Source organism: Lissotriton helveticus, chromosome 6 (assembly GCF_964261635.1).
Source record: "Lissotriton helveticus chromosome 6, aLisHel1.1, whole genome shotgun sequence".
Classification (NCBI taxonomy): domain Eukaryota; kingdom Metazoa; phylum Chordata; class Amphibia; order Caudata; family Salamandridae; genus Lissotriton; species Lissotriton helveticus.
In genome coordinates, this window is record NC_136067.1 from 1399775143 (window position 1) to 1399789726 (window position 14584).

The 14584-nt window shown below is 45.1% G+C and overlaps 1 protein-coding gene across 3 annotated transcripts in view; it reads left to right on the forward strand.

The window, feature by feature from the left end:
• The first annotated feature begins 250 nt into the window (after positions 1-250).
• TIAM2 (TIAM Rac1 associated GEF 2) overlaps positions 251-14584 on the forward strand; it is a 340543-nt gene continuing 326209 nt past the window's right edge. Inside the window, exon 1 of one of the 3 annotated variants that reach the window (XM_078649180.1) lies at positions 251-793. The gene's annotated coding sequence lies outside the window, so the exon portion shown is untranslated. Of the gene's footprint in view, positions 794-1248; positions 1378-3316; positions 3351-14584 lie in introns of those variants that run through there. The other 2 variants (XM_078649181.1, XM_078649182.1) reach the window with 2 other exon arrangements.

The following is a 14584-nucleotide window of genomic DNA, read 5'->3' on the forward strand; positions in this document are numbered from 1 at the left end:
CTTTAATAATAATTGGGTTTCTTTTGGACGTCCGCCTTGAGGGACGCTGTGTGGTTCAAACAAGCCGTTTAGTGGAAATGTACACTGGGTTGCAAAGCAATAAAATTGTGGTTCAGGATGTGACACGAAAACACGAATATTACGGGGCTCTCGCATTCCACGTGTGGTTGTGAGGATGAGTGACGACTGACCCAGGGCGCGCTCGGGGGATGCTCAAGTGCACTCCACGCGCCTCTGCCGAGAAACGAATGTGACAAGACACACAAGTGTTTGGCCGCACACGAGTACCACAGCGCGGCGGAATGCGCGCTCGGACGGCCCCGGGCGGCGGCATGTACTCCCCGGCGGCCGCGCGCCATGTGCCAAGCCGCGCCGGCTAATCACTGCCAGCGCCCCTCAGACCCCCGCGCTCCGCCGCGGCAGTGGAAAGAGAGGAGCGCACGACGCAGGGTGTAGCCGAGTGACTAAAACACGACGAGCTGTTTTTAGCTCCCAACGGCCGAGCCTCTCGGAGCGTTAGCCAGAGTTTCCGGACTTGGAAGGAAAGACGGCGAAGGGGGGAAGAAAACGGTGCTGCGTGTGCGCCCTCCTCCGCCTCCCCGGGCTTGTGTGGAACTCCCTGTGCTGGCTGCCGGGTCCTGGGCGGTGCAGGATTCAGCAGGCTGCACCCCTGGAGCCCCGAGCAGCAGACTGCACCCCCGGAGCCCCGAGCACCAGACTGCACCCCTGGAGCCCCGAGCACCAGACTGCACCCCCGGATCCCTCGGATTGGAGCTGCCCCTTTGTGCAGGAGGTAAGGACGGGGAAAACTAGCAAGAAACCGGTTTCTAGACTGTGAATTTGATCCTGCAGGCGTCCAACTTAAAAACAAAGCAGCGAGTAAGACGAGAGATCCCTTTGAGAACTAAGTCAGCACGAAGAGTTCCTTTGTTCCAGTCTCTTTTGCGGCAGTGTTTTTGCTACTATCTGGGAAGTAGGGATGGGCGACTGGAATATTTTTTTTTCTGTTTCTTTCTGCCTTCTGTGCACACTGTTCGCCCTGTTCAGAACTGCTTAAGGTCCCATCGCGGAGTTGCTTGCCTCTGGCAAGTAAAACACGGGTGATGTCAGCATCTGTGCTGGTATTGTTGAGATAGAGCGCAGGGAAGGTTGCGTTTGTTTGGATACATTTTAGTGTTGCTCGGATTACACAGCCAAGTGGTTTGCCTGCGCGCTTTTAGACGCGTGCCTGTCTGTCTGGCCATCCTTTGCTCGGTGGTTGTAGAGGAAAATTCTGGCAACAGTCACTGTGCATCTTGCACCGAGCCAGTCCGCTTCCCGTTTGTAAACAGAGGTCCCTCCGTGGATTTGTGGGAGAGAAAGTCTTTGCTGTTGGCGGTAAGTGTCCACTTTTACTTTTAATCTCGTAGAGGTAATTTTGTCATAGTCCCTTGTGCAAGGTTGTTAGCAAGTATGTTGATCCAATCAGCGCAATTAAAATAAAACAAGGCTACAACTCCAAGAATGCACTAATATTTTTAAATATAGTCCAGGAATAGAGAAGTGGTGACTTGGAGCCATCTGGTCACCCTAGGCATGGGGGAACAGGACACGATCCCACAGCAGATAAGGGGCAGCTAGGGCCATCTCCTTTCTCCACCCAGGCAGGCATCCACCCACAAGAGCTACTCTGGGCTCCAGTTTTGTCTTTCATCTCGTCACCACGATAGGTTGTCTGTATCCGACTAGTTTCAGTTATTTGTCTCTCTTTAACTCCACACTGCGATTCATTAAATCTAGTGCCCTTGCTGCGAAAAACATGACGCGATATATCCCCCAAGACTGGCCCCAGTCAATCAAGATGCTTCCCTGTATATTGTCTGTCTTGGTTGAAATTTGGGTGACACCACTCTAGCCCACCTTCCTGAACTTTATTTGTACTTCTGATAATTGGGTAGTGCTTAAAGCCTCAGGTCTCCTACAGATTCTTTTGTCATTGTTGTGAAACCTATGGGTTCTGCTGCTTGTGAGTATGGATTGCTGTTCATCTGAGTTTGTCTGTTTAGAGATGTCTTTTCTCAAACTGGGCAACGTGTTATAGATGATGACTCACACAATAGCACACAGTAGTCACAGAGTTTCCTTTCACTTACTACGTATCCTACTGTTTATGAACTTCAAACTTCCTCACACTCTCCTCACAGTCTTTCATATTATTTACCCCCTTTTAGGTGTTCTGAAATTCTAAACCAAACATCACTCTAATGTCCGAAGCCCTTACAACATCACTTAACCTGGGTATCTGCGCCCCAAATGCTTGATTTTGCTCATGGCTAAACTGGGCTTCCTTTGCCAGCTCTGAGACCATTCTTACAGCTGTTCCTCCTGCTTCAGATTCTTTCTAAGACTAAAGCTAAACTTTGTGTAAACTACTGATGACTGAACCATCTCTTCTATCCACTCTGCAGAGTAGCCTGTGAGTGGTTTAAAGAGCTGAGAATTTATGCTGGTGGCTTCCCACTCTCCACATCCTTCCTATAGAAGGCACACCATTTACTTACATTCTGTTGCGTGTCACCTCTCCAATCCATGACCTGTTTAAGCACATTAGACCTCATCCGGAGACTGTGCAACTTGTTAATAAATCTTATACTTGGTGGAGCATTGATGCCTTCACTAAAATCCAGGTAGTTCAGAAAAATCATGTAAGTGGTGTTCCCTCAGTAGTTCACATTTAAAGTCATCACAACAGGGTAATTGTGATTTGGCAAAATAAGCAGAGTTAAAGGTCCTGGGCTTCTGAAGTTATGCTGTTTCTTCTTGGGGCACATTGATTGGGTGGAAACTGGAATTAGGAGTCACAGCAGTTGCTAGGTGTGTGGATAAAGAACGCGGTTGCTAACGGGACCCGAACCGGCTCACATATGTATAAACATCCTGTAGGGCGCGTGCTACTCTTGCCCAGCTGCTGGGAGGACCGTCTGCATTTGGTAGGAAAGCATATTAGGCACAGAGGCATACTTTGTGCTCGTACCATTTTTTTTAACAAGTGTGCCTGGCGGGTCTGCTGCAGGTTTAGCTGAACAAATGTAAATTTGGGAATGTGGTTTTCTTACCTGGGCGTACACCAGCCATAGTGGTGATTGGACATTTCATTCTGGTTATACTGGCTCATAACTGCAATGGAATCATTTATGAACTCAAGGGCGTATGCAGACACAAATGTAGAAGTTGGGCTTAAGCAGCTGCCCCGCTGAGGTTGAGTGAGTTAAGGGATTTGCATAGAGCAAAAAGGACTCTAAACTGTCCACGGGCACATCCAAGCTGACAAAGACGGTGCATCACATTTCAAATTACTCTTCCTAATTGAGGTAGGTGTGCTTAACAGTTATTCTTAAGCTGGCCTTTTGGGTAGTGGCTACCTAATGTTCACAAAAGGACCACTTGCAACCTTTTTAACCTTTTTGGAGTAACTTTTAACCAAAGCTGGTTGTACTCTGTGATTCGAAGTTTTAAGGGTGTCAATGTCCATCTCTAAAATGTGTTTTGAGAAGCCTAGGGCTGAGCATGATTGATGCATTCTGTGCACTTTCACCATGTGTAGAGCTAATGCTATTAAGATCCTGCTCATTGCGTCAAACCCCATCAGCATGCACCACGAGGCACTTGTGCCTTGCTGTAGGATAACAGCAGATTGTTTCCAAATGTAAGAACATGTATTTTTCTAATGATTTCAGGCAACTCCACAATGCTAGAAGCCTTAAAGTTTAAGAGGCGAACACGTTTAATGTCAGTGCTTGGAACAACCACCATCCCCTTAGCGTGCCATAGAAGAGCACTGCACAGTCCACAGCATTGCACCCAACATTTAACAACTTGTAGAGATAGAATTAACACTACGAGGTAAAAGCTGCAAGCAGCCTCACCGACAAATGTACAGGATGACTTCCTTGCTGAATGTGGCAGGCAACCTTTATGCCAGGACCACATTCAGATGTGTTTTGAAAAAGTGAGTAAATGTGGGAGAGAATTTGTACTCCCTGCCAGTGGATTTTAAAGTAAGAATATGCCTATGATCCAGCAAGTTTTCTCAGTATTCACATGTGACGTAAACAAACAACACCACCATGTCCAAGTAAGTGGTTCAGAGTTGGTGTCACTCCGAGACATGATGAGGCTAATGGGGATGCACAGACTATATCATAATCTGATTGGCCAACATCATAATGCTCCACACACTTATCACAAACCATGTACGCCCACCGTCCTGCTCCCATCCTGTACTGGGTTGGAAAGCTTGCACATGGTGGCAAGGGCAGGTTGGAGTAGCTCAGGGGGCTCTGTGTTGTTTCTTGAAATTAGTGCTGTTGAGCTCTGTGTTGTTTCTTGAAATGAGTTCTGTTGTTGTAGGTAGTAGTTTTTCAAATCTGGTGACCCATGGCCGTTGTGCATGCAGCTTATCAGAGGACTGGTAGGTCAGGTGAGGAATGACTAGTAGGTGAATAGAAAGAGGAAAGACAACCAAGTTGGACAATTCAGTAAGGAATTTGGAAGCGGCGTTAAGGCCAAGATGGTTGTGTTGATGCGTTTAGTCGGTGGGATAAGTATAAAGTATTGACGTGTTAGTTTGACATTTAGTGTTTACACCAACGTGCAAGGTGACAGAGCCCAAGGAGGTCAAGTGTGAAAGACGTCTGTGGTATGTTTACCTGTGCCACAATGATACTAACCTAGACCTAGTAATAGCATGGGAATCCAGCGCACTCTTGTCAGGTACAGAGAGATGCTGGCTCAAAAAGACCACGAAATCAGCAGCAGTTAAAATAGATTTTTAAGCCGAGATAGTTTTGTACTTTGTGGCTGAGGGAGCCAAAGAAGTCATTTATGTAGTGTTTATTCATGGTTGCTTTTTTCCTCCCTTTCCTTACGTCACTTTGTGAAAAATGGCGATTTACCGTTCTTTATCTGCCAAACAGTACAGCCAGCGGTAGCATTTACCCTGAAATGGAGCCCTCCCGTGGCGGTTCTTATCCACCCCTATCCCCTAATTATTGAAGTTGCATCTTTCTGACAGATGAGGTTTTTGTTGCTGGACCAGCTTTGTCACACCGTCCCCGTCCGCAGCGGACAAGTGATTGATAAAATGCAGATGGCCATTGTTCCCGGGGAGCTCAGACAGATAATCGGCTGTGTTTCGCGATGTCATGGTTACTGCGCGGCAAGGGTGAACCGGGGCGATCCGCGCTAGCGAGGAGCTCGGCGGCACTCTTGGGTGAACTGTGAACTTTTGAGATGGTCACACTCCGTTTTTGTTGGGAATTTGTGCACATGCTTTGTTGAGGGCAAAGCCTCCTGCCTGCACAAGAGAGGCACGCGGACCCTGGATCATTATTATTCTGCGCCGACAGGTGGGCGCTGGTTAAAGGTAAGGTGCTTTACCCTGCTGGCTGCACATTTTGTACAGAAACGGGGGTTCGTGAGAATGATTGTGCCTGTGGTGGTTTGGCCTCATGCTTGAATACCATCCTCACCAGAACTGGTAGTTCCATGTAATTGGCAGCCCAGCAGCTTCCGTAGTAGCAGCTAACCCGGAATGCAAACTTCTGTGGGCCAGTTACCAAGCAGGCTTATTGCTAAAAGACGAAATCTCATTGTTTTCGACTGGGCTTTGAACATGTTGTCTCATTTTAAAACTAGTTTTCGACTGGGCTTTGAACGTGTTGTCTGCATTTTAATACTATTTCTCTTAGTCCAGCTCTTTCCCTGGAATAAACTGTTGCACAAATAATACTTACATTCTGTCAGTCTGGATATGTTTCATTTACTCTTTGTTTCCTTTTTCGTTTCCGGTGCTTCCGGTTATCGCGTGCTTGGAGTGTTACATTGTCTGTGGGGTGGCTGATTTTGCACGCGTTTCTCTATTGTGGTGTGTACCAGTTTTTAATGTGCCAAATTGTAATAAAAGTGGTACTGTTCGAAGAAGAAGCAGTGAGAATACTGTGCAAGCTCCTTGGAATGATGTTTATCTATCAGTACGTAGCACATACTAGTGTGCATATAAACAACACGGTTTGGGGTGATTACATTTATGAGGGTTCGTGGGCGTGGCTGATGAACGGAGGGGCGAGGACAGGCTGAACTTTGTAGGTAAATCATGTGGGAGATCTTGCACGTGGCACGACGTATATCTTCTTTGAGAATGATTCATAGAAGCTGCCTGTGGGTCTTTAAGGGTGAATAATGGGGTTCAAAAGCCTGGCCTGCCAGCGAAAGGCATCAAACAATAGATATTCACAACGACGGCAGCGGAGCGCGCTAGGACCCAGTAGTCCTCTTCCTAACTATGCTCTCCGAGTGTAAACTGAGAACGTTTGTATTGTGGAATGGGACTGCAGATAGAACGCCTGGTATTATTGAATAATAATATTTCATGGCTAAGAAAACGTGATAGAACCGTCCTAAACTTTAGTAATCTATATTAGAATGGTTTCAAATATTGAGGTATGTAAATGAGTAGACTATGGCAATAAAATCCAGTTCATAGTTCTAAACACAACATTAGATAATAGCACTGTAAATAAAATGGGAGTATATTGCCATTGGATGAACTACAGAGGAGACTGGGGATTGTGATTGGTCCAGTTCAGCAAGTGGGCAGGAAGGAGATGGGCGGCGACCGCTAGAATAGTACCAGCTTTTGTTTTTTCCAACTGGATCAGATTTACCATTGAATGTAGCGGAGAGGAGAGCAAGCTCGCTCACCAGAAACATTTTAATGATTGTTTGGTACATGGATGACCAGAGGGAACAGTTTTAGGAAGATTGTTGGTGGTCAAGCATAGACAGCAGTTCGTGTACATGGGAAGGTTGTTTTGTTTTTTTAGTATATAAGCCTGTGGTTAACGCATATGTTTTTGACAATACTGCTCTCTGAAAAGTAGCCAATGGAGGTGTCATTGATTGGGGAACACATGCTTACTTCTGTGGACTTTAGGGATACACCAGCTAGCTGCATTTATCAAATGTTGCTACAGGCTTTGCACGCCACCATCAACATGCGATATAGATATTGACTTGGGTATTGATTACCGTTCCTTCTACTGTGGACATAGATAAAAAAAAATGTTTTATTAGGATCTGATCCTCCCTTTATTACTTTGCTCTGGAGAAGTTTGCTTGAATGAAACGTGTTGGCTTGGAATGGAAATAAAGGCTGTATGAAGCTCGGTTTTGAAATTAAAATAAAGATAATTTATTCATAATATAGAAAAGTTTCATTTGAAAAGTTTCACCCTCAGTTTTCACAATATTGGACTACACCAACTATATATCTCTAATAGAGTGCTCCCTGATTCATCTTTTAGATGCCTGTTTCTGCCTCAGCAGTAGTATGAGTTGTAATAGATACTGTTCGGGGATGCACCATGTAAATGATTGGGGACAGATTGGGATGTGCTGTATGGGGGGTTTGCCCTGCTGCTCTGTACATGCTTTGTTTGTGTCAGTAAAGAGGTGTTGTAAATCTAGCTCACGCACAGTAAGAGTTTAGCTTTCCACCACAGTTGAAGGATGATGAGAGGATTGCCATCTATAGTAGGTGTAGGAGACCAAATCCTTCCTCCGAAGGAAACTTGATGCAACTCATATGGCAAGAATGAGTGGAAATGGTTACTAAGGGCTTTTACTCCTGTACTTAAAATGGATGCATGTGCTTTGGTGTTCTTGTAGTGGACATTGTATATTCATTTCACAGAGGCAGGAATTTGATCTTGGAGGAGGAGAGGTAGAACCAGTCGTAAGGCACCCAGACTGTGTGACAGAGCAAATCGGCATGGTGATGAATGCTTTGCATGTCCTCGAATTTCAAAAGTAATTGGATGCTCAGAACAATTTAACTGTTGTGAGCTTATTACTTTAAGAGATTGACGCAAACAGGATAAGACAAACTACTGGGAAAATTTTACTATTAAACTGAGGAAGGACAGATCCTTTTAGATGAGGGAAGGTCTTTGAACAGCGTTCACCTAAAATGATCTGTTAGAGTCTCTCTGTTAAGATGGATTGAACCAATACTTGCCATGCTCGGTCAGGAACCATGCTTTGCTTTGCCTGGAGGGTGGTGGTACTGCTGTTCAAAGAACAGGGTTGTACTTCTGTGTATTGACACTAGCAATATAGTGGTACAAGAATATCGAGGACAGGATATTGAGACAAAATAGTGAAAAGTAAGTACATATGGGAAAGATTAGATTTACTATTCTTAACTCCACATTTACATAGCTAGGAGATATGTGTTTCTCATAGGAACATACAGGTGGAGTTCAGTATAGAAAATGTAGATTGACCTGTCATATTTTTTTCACTATTTTATCCCACCGATATTGTGGGTTCGATATTCAGGGTGCACACCAAATAACAGAAATGGCTCCCACAAGCTAAGGTTAGAAAATACTCCATTTCCTCAGGGACACCATTTTCCAGTCTTGAGCTTTCCAGAAACAACCTATACCTATTGCTTTCTGTGGGTTGTATTTCTGGCTCAATCAATGCACCCAATTCGACTGAAACACCTGAAAACAATGATTTGAAAAGAAAGAAAGGCCACAGCTGGGACAGGGTGTTCCTGATAAGTTGGGAGCCATCTGTGGACCCTATGACAGGTGTGCCCTTCTTTGGAGGAGGCTGTGCTATCAAACACTTGAGCCCAGAAGAATGGTTTACAGCCATGGTTAAACCAGCTTGCCAAGAGTTCGTTCAGACTTGTTGCCAAGGACACTGGCACCCGCTACTCGCCTCGCTTATTCAAGACTTCGAAGGAATTAAAAAAAATACATATTCCACCCAGAGTAGAGGAATCCCAAAAATTGTTAATACGCATGTTTTTTTTTAACTGAAAGAAGTTCAGGAATATCAGGTGTAGAGCATGTATTTCAGCCAGACCTGTCAGGAAGCGAAGGGCACAGGCGAGTGTGGCCACTTGCAGGGAGAACAAGAGGGGTTCACTCGCTTTGGGGATATTTGGCAGGCAGCAGGCCCTGAGCGCAGACCGTGATATTTGAAAGCGCGGCCCCTTCGGCTCCTTTTGTTGAACCGTTGGCAGGTCACAATAAAAAATCGGCCAGTTCCAAATTCTTACATAGTTTCCTGGAAAGCTGCTCGTGTTTTTTTTGTGTTTTTTTTTAATCCATGGCCGAGGGGAAAAAGTAACGTTCAGTCAGACTACTGACGGAAGGCTGCAAGGAACCTAGACAAACGTGCACGTGGAAGTCCGTTGGCATCTTATTAAACGGGGCCTGAAGACCGTTACGTCGGGGACGGAACGTAAAGCAGTCTGTACGTCAAACGACCGGCGTCGCCAACAGCCAGCCGTGGCCTCGCGGACACCGGAGCAGAGCGCCTCATTAAGAGGGCCGCGGAGCCCGCCAGGCAGACCGCAGCACGCTGGCGCGTGCACGCTCCTCACAGGAACCTGATTGGACCTGCGGGGACGGGCAATCTGCTTTTGATTTGCGGCGAGCACGTGACCCAAAAGCAGACTTTTCGAAAGCTAATTGCTGCCAAAATGAAAATCAATATGCGTGTTTAACTGCAGTGTATACACTCGAGTCTGCTCTATCGTCCCGTGCAGCCCGGTGATCCACGTGGGCAGGGCTGGAGGAGAAAGTTATTACTCCTGCTCGCTTTTGTCAGTGACAAAGAGGCAAGGGAAGGGCTCTTTACAGCCATAACAAGAGATCGAGTCTTTTTATAGCAACAGGAGATGTTCCATGCACTGCCCCGCAAGATAAGAGGCTGCCCTTTCAACTTTTTGCCGAGCTCCAGCCAGTCGAAAGAGCGATGAAGTGCGGCTGACAAGAAAACCTTGGAACTGGTTGAGCTTTAGAAATGTGCTGATGTGGGTAGCTCTTTGGGTTGAGCCCCTACTGCGGAAAACCAGTGTGATCAGTTCTCGTAATGCCGATAGAAAGAGTACCTTTAAGTTGGGTAACAATAACACATAATGTTTGAGTATCAAAGGGACAATTAGGTTTTTGGTGGGCACAACTTAAATGGTCGATTTGATATATATTTGACTAGATTATGTTTGGTGGGTTCATAGTTTTTTTATTTAGAACGTCAACATTTCATGTACATAAGCTTATATTGAGATTGGAATGCCAAACCCCTGATAACGCAACGTAGGCAGACCATGTTATACGCCTATTTTAAGTTACACTGCTTGATAACACTATTTACTATTTCTGTCATAGATACGCTTATCTGCTTGAGGAAAACTCAGTTGATGAGGAAAGAGCACAAAGCAAATCAATGTGCCAAAGATCAAGGGTACAGCTCATACGCCCAGACCACCCCATCAAAATAGGCGTACATCGAAGAGCAGATAGAACACCTAGGCCTTCATTATCAGTGACCACGGAAAAGGATTGGTATTTTCCCTATTCAGAGTTATTGATAACAGTGAAAGATCCAGCCACTTATGAGTTGGACCCTGAAGGTCACTAAGAAATGAGGGTTCACTGAGGAAATCTAATTCCGGGTCCGATACCCTAAATAATTCCCTATATTTTACTCCAGACTTTGACCCAGAGGAATCTCTAGATGAAAGTAAACAGATCCTCGGCGCTCTCACTTATCTCATAATTAAGATATGATATGCCACTTGCCATTAACATCCCCACTGGAGTTCAATGGCCACTAAGAGTAATCAAGGCCATTAATAAGAAAGAAAAGTAATTTTTAAATGTTTACAGATCAGAATAAAGTTCCTCTGTTTTCTTCTTTTTGTGTCACCTAAACTGTCAACTTTTTGATGATGCCTCTAGCTATATGTACATTGACGGATATTTGTACCTTCCCTTCTTGTTGAACTAGAAGTTTGCTGGTTGCCAATGCTTGCAGCTTCTTCTGTTGATGTATGTAGGGACTCATGCCTCAAATAATTTTAGGTGCTCCATGAGATAGTTTGTTTAATTTCTGTTGTTTTTAGGAGTCCTTCCCAGCGGCTTGCTTATTCCAAGAGTGTAGGAAACATCCCCATCCCCTCTCTCTGGTAATAGAGAAGTACATCCCTACAGGCCTCTAAAAATAAGGTAAGGAGGGTCTGAAGGGGTTGTTTAATGACCAGACAGCTCAGACCCCTACAAATACTGAAACAACAAAAAAGAGATGCCTGGTCCACAGAACTGTTTGTGTGTTGTGTCAGAACTAGAACCGTAGGTCCATCAGGTCACGCCTGGAGTAACACTGGGTTGGAACAAATCCCATCAGCCCACCCTTATGGTGGAATATCGTCATGTGGGAAACATATCATGAATCCAGATCTCACCCAACGCACCTGGTGATGATGCGGAGATGGATTTTGAAAGTATTCTTCCAGACCACAGTGTTCTTCAGATGGTGCTAATGGAGTGCAGTGCCAGTGAAAAAATAAAGTGAAGAGTGACAATAAAATTGACTCTCGGGACAAAAATTAAGTTTAATAGGTATTGTCCTGAGGTCAAGACTTAAAACAACGCCTGATAGTTTGAAATAATAACTATCTGTTGGCGCAGTGCAGTGGTGTCAACATGTTTCAGCTTAATTGGACAGAATGTCCAAGCTTTCTTCAGGACCGGATGGTATTCGGCGACTGCGTTTCGAAAAAGTTTTGCTAGAATATATGCACAAATATATTGGAAAGTTCCTACCAGATACTTTGAGCCCAAATGTTTTCTGGCGGATGTCCAATCATTCATTTTCTCCCAGCATTCTGTGGGAAGTTACCTCACCTCGCCCGGCACCCGCTCCGGGAGAAGGAGGCACCGCTCTATCCGTCGGTTCCTCTTGGCCGGCGTCCGAGAGGCCTCCACTCCCTCTCGGACGCCGGCCAAGAGGAACCGACGGATAGAGCGGTGCCTCCTTCTCCCCGAGCGGGTGCCGGGCGAGGTGAGGTAACTTCCCACAGAATGCTGGGAGAAAATGAATGATTGGACATCCGCCAGAAAACATTTGGGCTCAAAGTATCTGGTAGGAACTTTCCAATATATTTGTGCATATATTCTAGCAAAACTTTTTCGAAACGCAGTCGCCGAATACCATCCGGTCCTGAAGAAAGCTTGGACATTCTGTCCAATTAAGCTGAAACATGTTGACACCACTGCACTGCGCCAACAGATAGTTATTATTTCAAACTATCAGGCGTTGTTTTAAGTCTTGACCTCAGGACAATACCTATTAAACTTAATTTTTGTCCCGAGAGTCAATTTTATTGTCACTCTTCACTTTATTTTTTCACTGGCACTGCACTCCCTTAGCACCATCTGAAGAACACTGTGGTCTGGAAGAATACTTTCAAAATCCATCTCCGCATCATCACCAGGTGCGTTGGGTGAGATCTGGATTCATGATATGTTTCCCACATGACGATATTCCACCATAAGGGTGGGCTGATGGGATTTGTTCCAACCCAGTGTTACTCCAGGCGTGACCTGATGGACCTACGGTTCTAGTTCTGACACAACACACAAACAGTTCTGTGGACCAGGCATCTCTTTTTTGTTGTTTCATCCCTACAGGCCCCCTGTTTAAAGCAAGTGTTGGGCTTAGTCCCATCCTAAAGGTTGTCTTCATTCACCTTGTGGACGCCTAGAGCACTTATGTTTGCAGCTGTCTGCTCTCTTCACTTGATTCTTACAGTAGCTAATCAAAGTGTGAACACAGAGTTGTGGCCACAGTCGGCGAAATCTGCTGCAAACATTTTGCAGGTGTGTGCCTTCTGTAAAGCAGGGAAACTGTCCCTCCTAGAGATGTTATAGGACATGGTTGGAGTTTACTGTATTTTTCTTGGGTGACTGTCTCTCAGTCATCTTTCACCTTCAATGTGACAGTAGTATCTCTGGAACCTTCATGGTTAGGTCTGGGTTTTGACATCTATTTTGACCTATTACTAACATTGTGCATAAAGTGGGCTCCTTTCATCCATTGACTTTCTTTGACCAGACTGTTTTAGTCATTGGCTTGAGATTTGTCAATCAAGTTTTTGCTCAGCCCAGTTGCGTATTCATCTCTCACCTAATGCTGTTGGCTGTTTAGGTCTCTTCTTCCACTCCATGCGTTTACTTGAATTGAACGGAATATAGGTCTACTTTAGAACTGTAGCCCTCTCTGTGTGCTCTTACCTGGATGTGTTAGGACATTAACCCCAGACTTTTATTTTTGCCAGTGCTTTTACTACCTGCCATATGTTGGTTTACATTCCTGAGATTGGTATCCACAACAACAATTTTGCTTTTTAATGTAAGGCTTCGGACGAAGCCACCAAGACAATAACTTTAATGTGGGCTCTATGGGTCGGGGTCCTCCTATTCATTACCTTGAGATGTTTGATGCCCTTGGTGATATTTAGCCCTCTGGTCAAAACAGCAGTCCTACCTGTTTTCAGGGCACTTGTCTTATTTGGAGAGGGGATGAGGGGTTATGCCTCACCTCTCCATTGATGTTACACATCAGGTAAGAATATGCACCAAACATAGTTTCTCTAACAAGATTTACAGATCACTTAGTGTCCACAGAACATTCCCTGCTATTCCCACTGCTTTTTTTTACATTGCCGCTTGATGCGCTCTATGCTAAAAGGTACCTTTGTTTGTCCTAAATTGGGCTCACTTACCTGATGTTGTTGTGGGCTTGTAACCTCATCACCACAAAGGGGCATATCTTCTGTCATCAGGCCCAGACGTGGGTCCCTTGCTCTCTTTGCCACTGGATTCAAGCTAGCCTAGCTGATGAGGGGTGTTACCCCGAAACCGGTCCCACGATGCTTGTTTCCGGTTCAGGGAAGACCTGGCTTGGCAGTTCGCGCTGGACTGTTCCCATGAGGCACAGGGTCAAGACTGATTTGCATCTAGCTGGATCTGAACTGAGGTGGCAAGTGAGCTAAAGAACGACAATGGATTCAACCCAGATCTGTCACTGAGGGTGAGTGTCTGAAAAGTTTCAGTGCTCCGTCCATCATCTCCTTGTGTTTGCATCATGCATTAAGCAGCAGCACACTGCCATCTTTCTTCTCTCTACATCAGGTTTATTGCCTGTGATATAACTCACGAAATTCTGCAGTGTCTTTGCTTGTTGTCACTGGTAATCCACACCCTACCATAAGACATGGTCCGGAGGGAGCAGATAAAGTTTACAGAGAGACACCTTGTTGAAGCTTGGATAAGTCGGGGCCAGTGGTGGGCCTGCTTGACTAGGCCAATGATGGTATTCTGTTTTAAGCGTAACCTGCCTAGGCACATTTCCTTTCAATGTCTAAGTAGGAACATTTCCTAGTTACCATTTTAGAGTTTTCTTACTGTGCCTAACCATAACCTTTCAAAATTGCCACTGGAAGCCAGATATCAGTCTCAACATACACCACTTCTAATCATCCCTAAAGGGATCAGATTGATAGAGCCTGCTCTACCTGTTTTGACAATTGTGTCTGATCAGGTTATTACTTCAGAAACAAATACTTTAAGATTGGGCATTCAGTTTCTGCCATGTTTATTCTCTGCATTACTACAAGGTACCACTTTTCACGTAAAAGAGGACCACCTTTATGTAGTGGAAATTGAATGACTCCCTATAG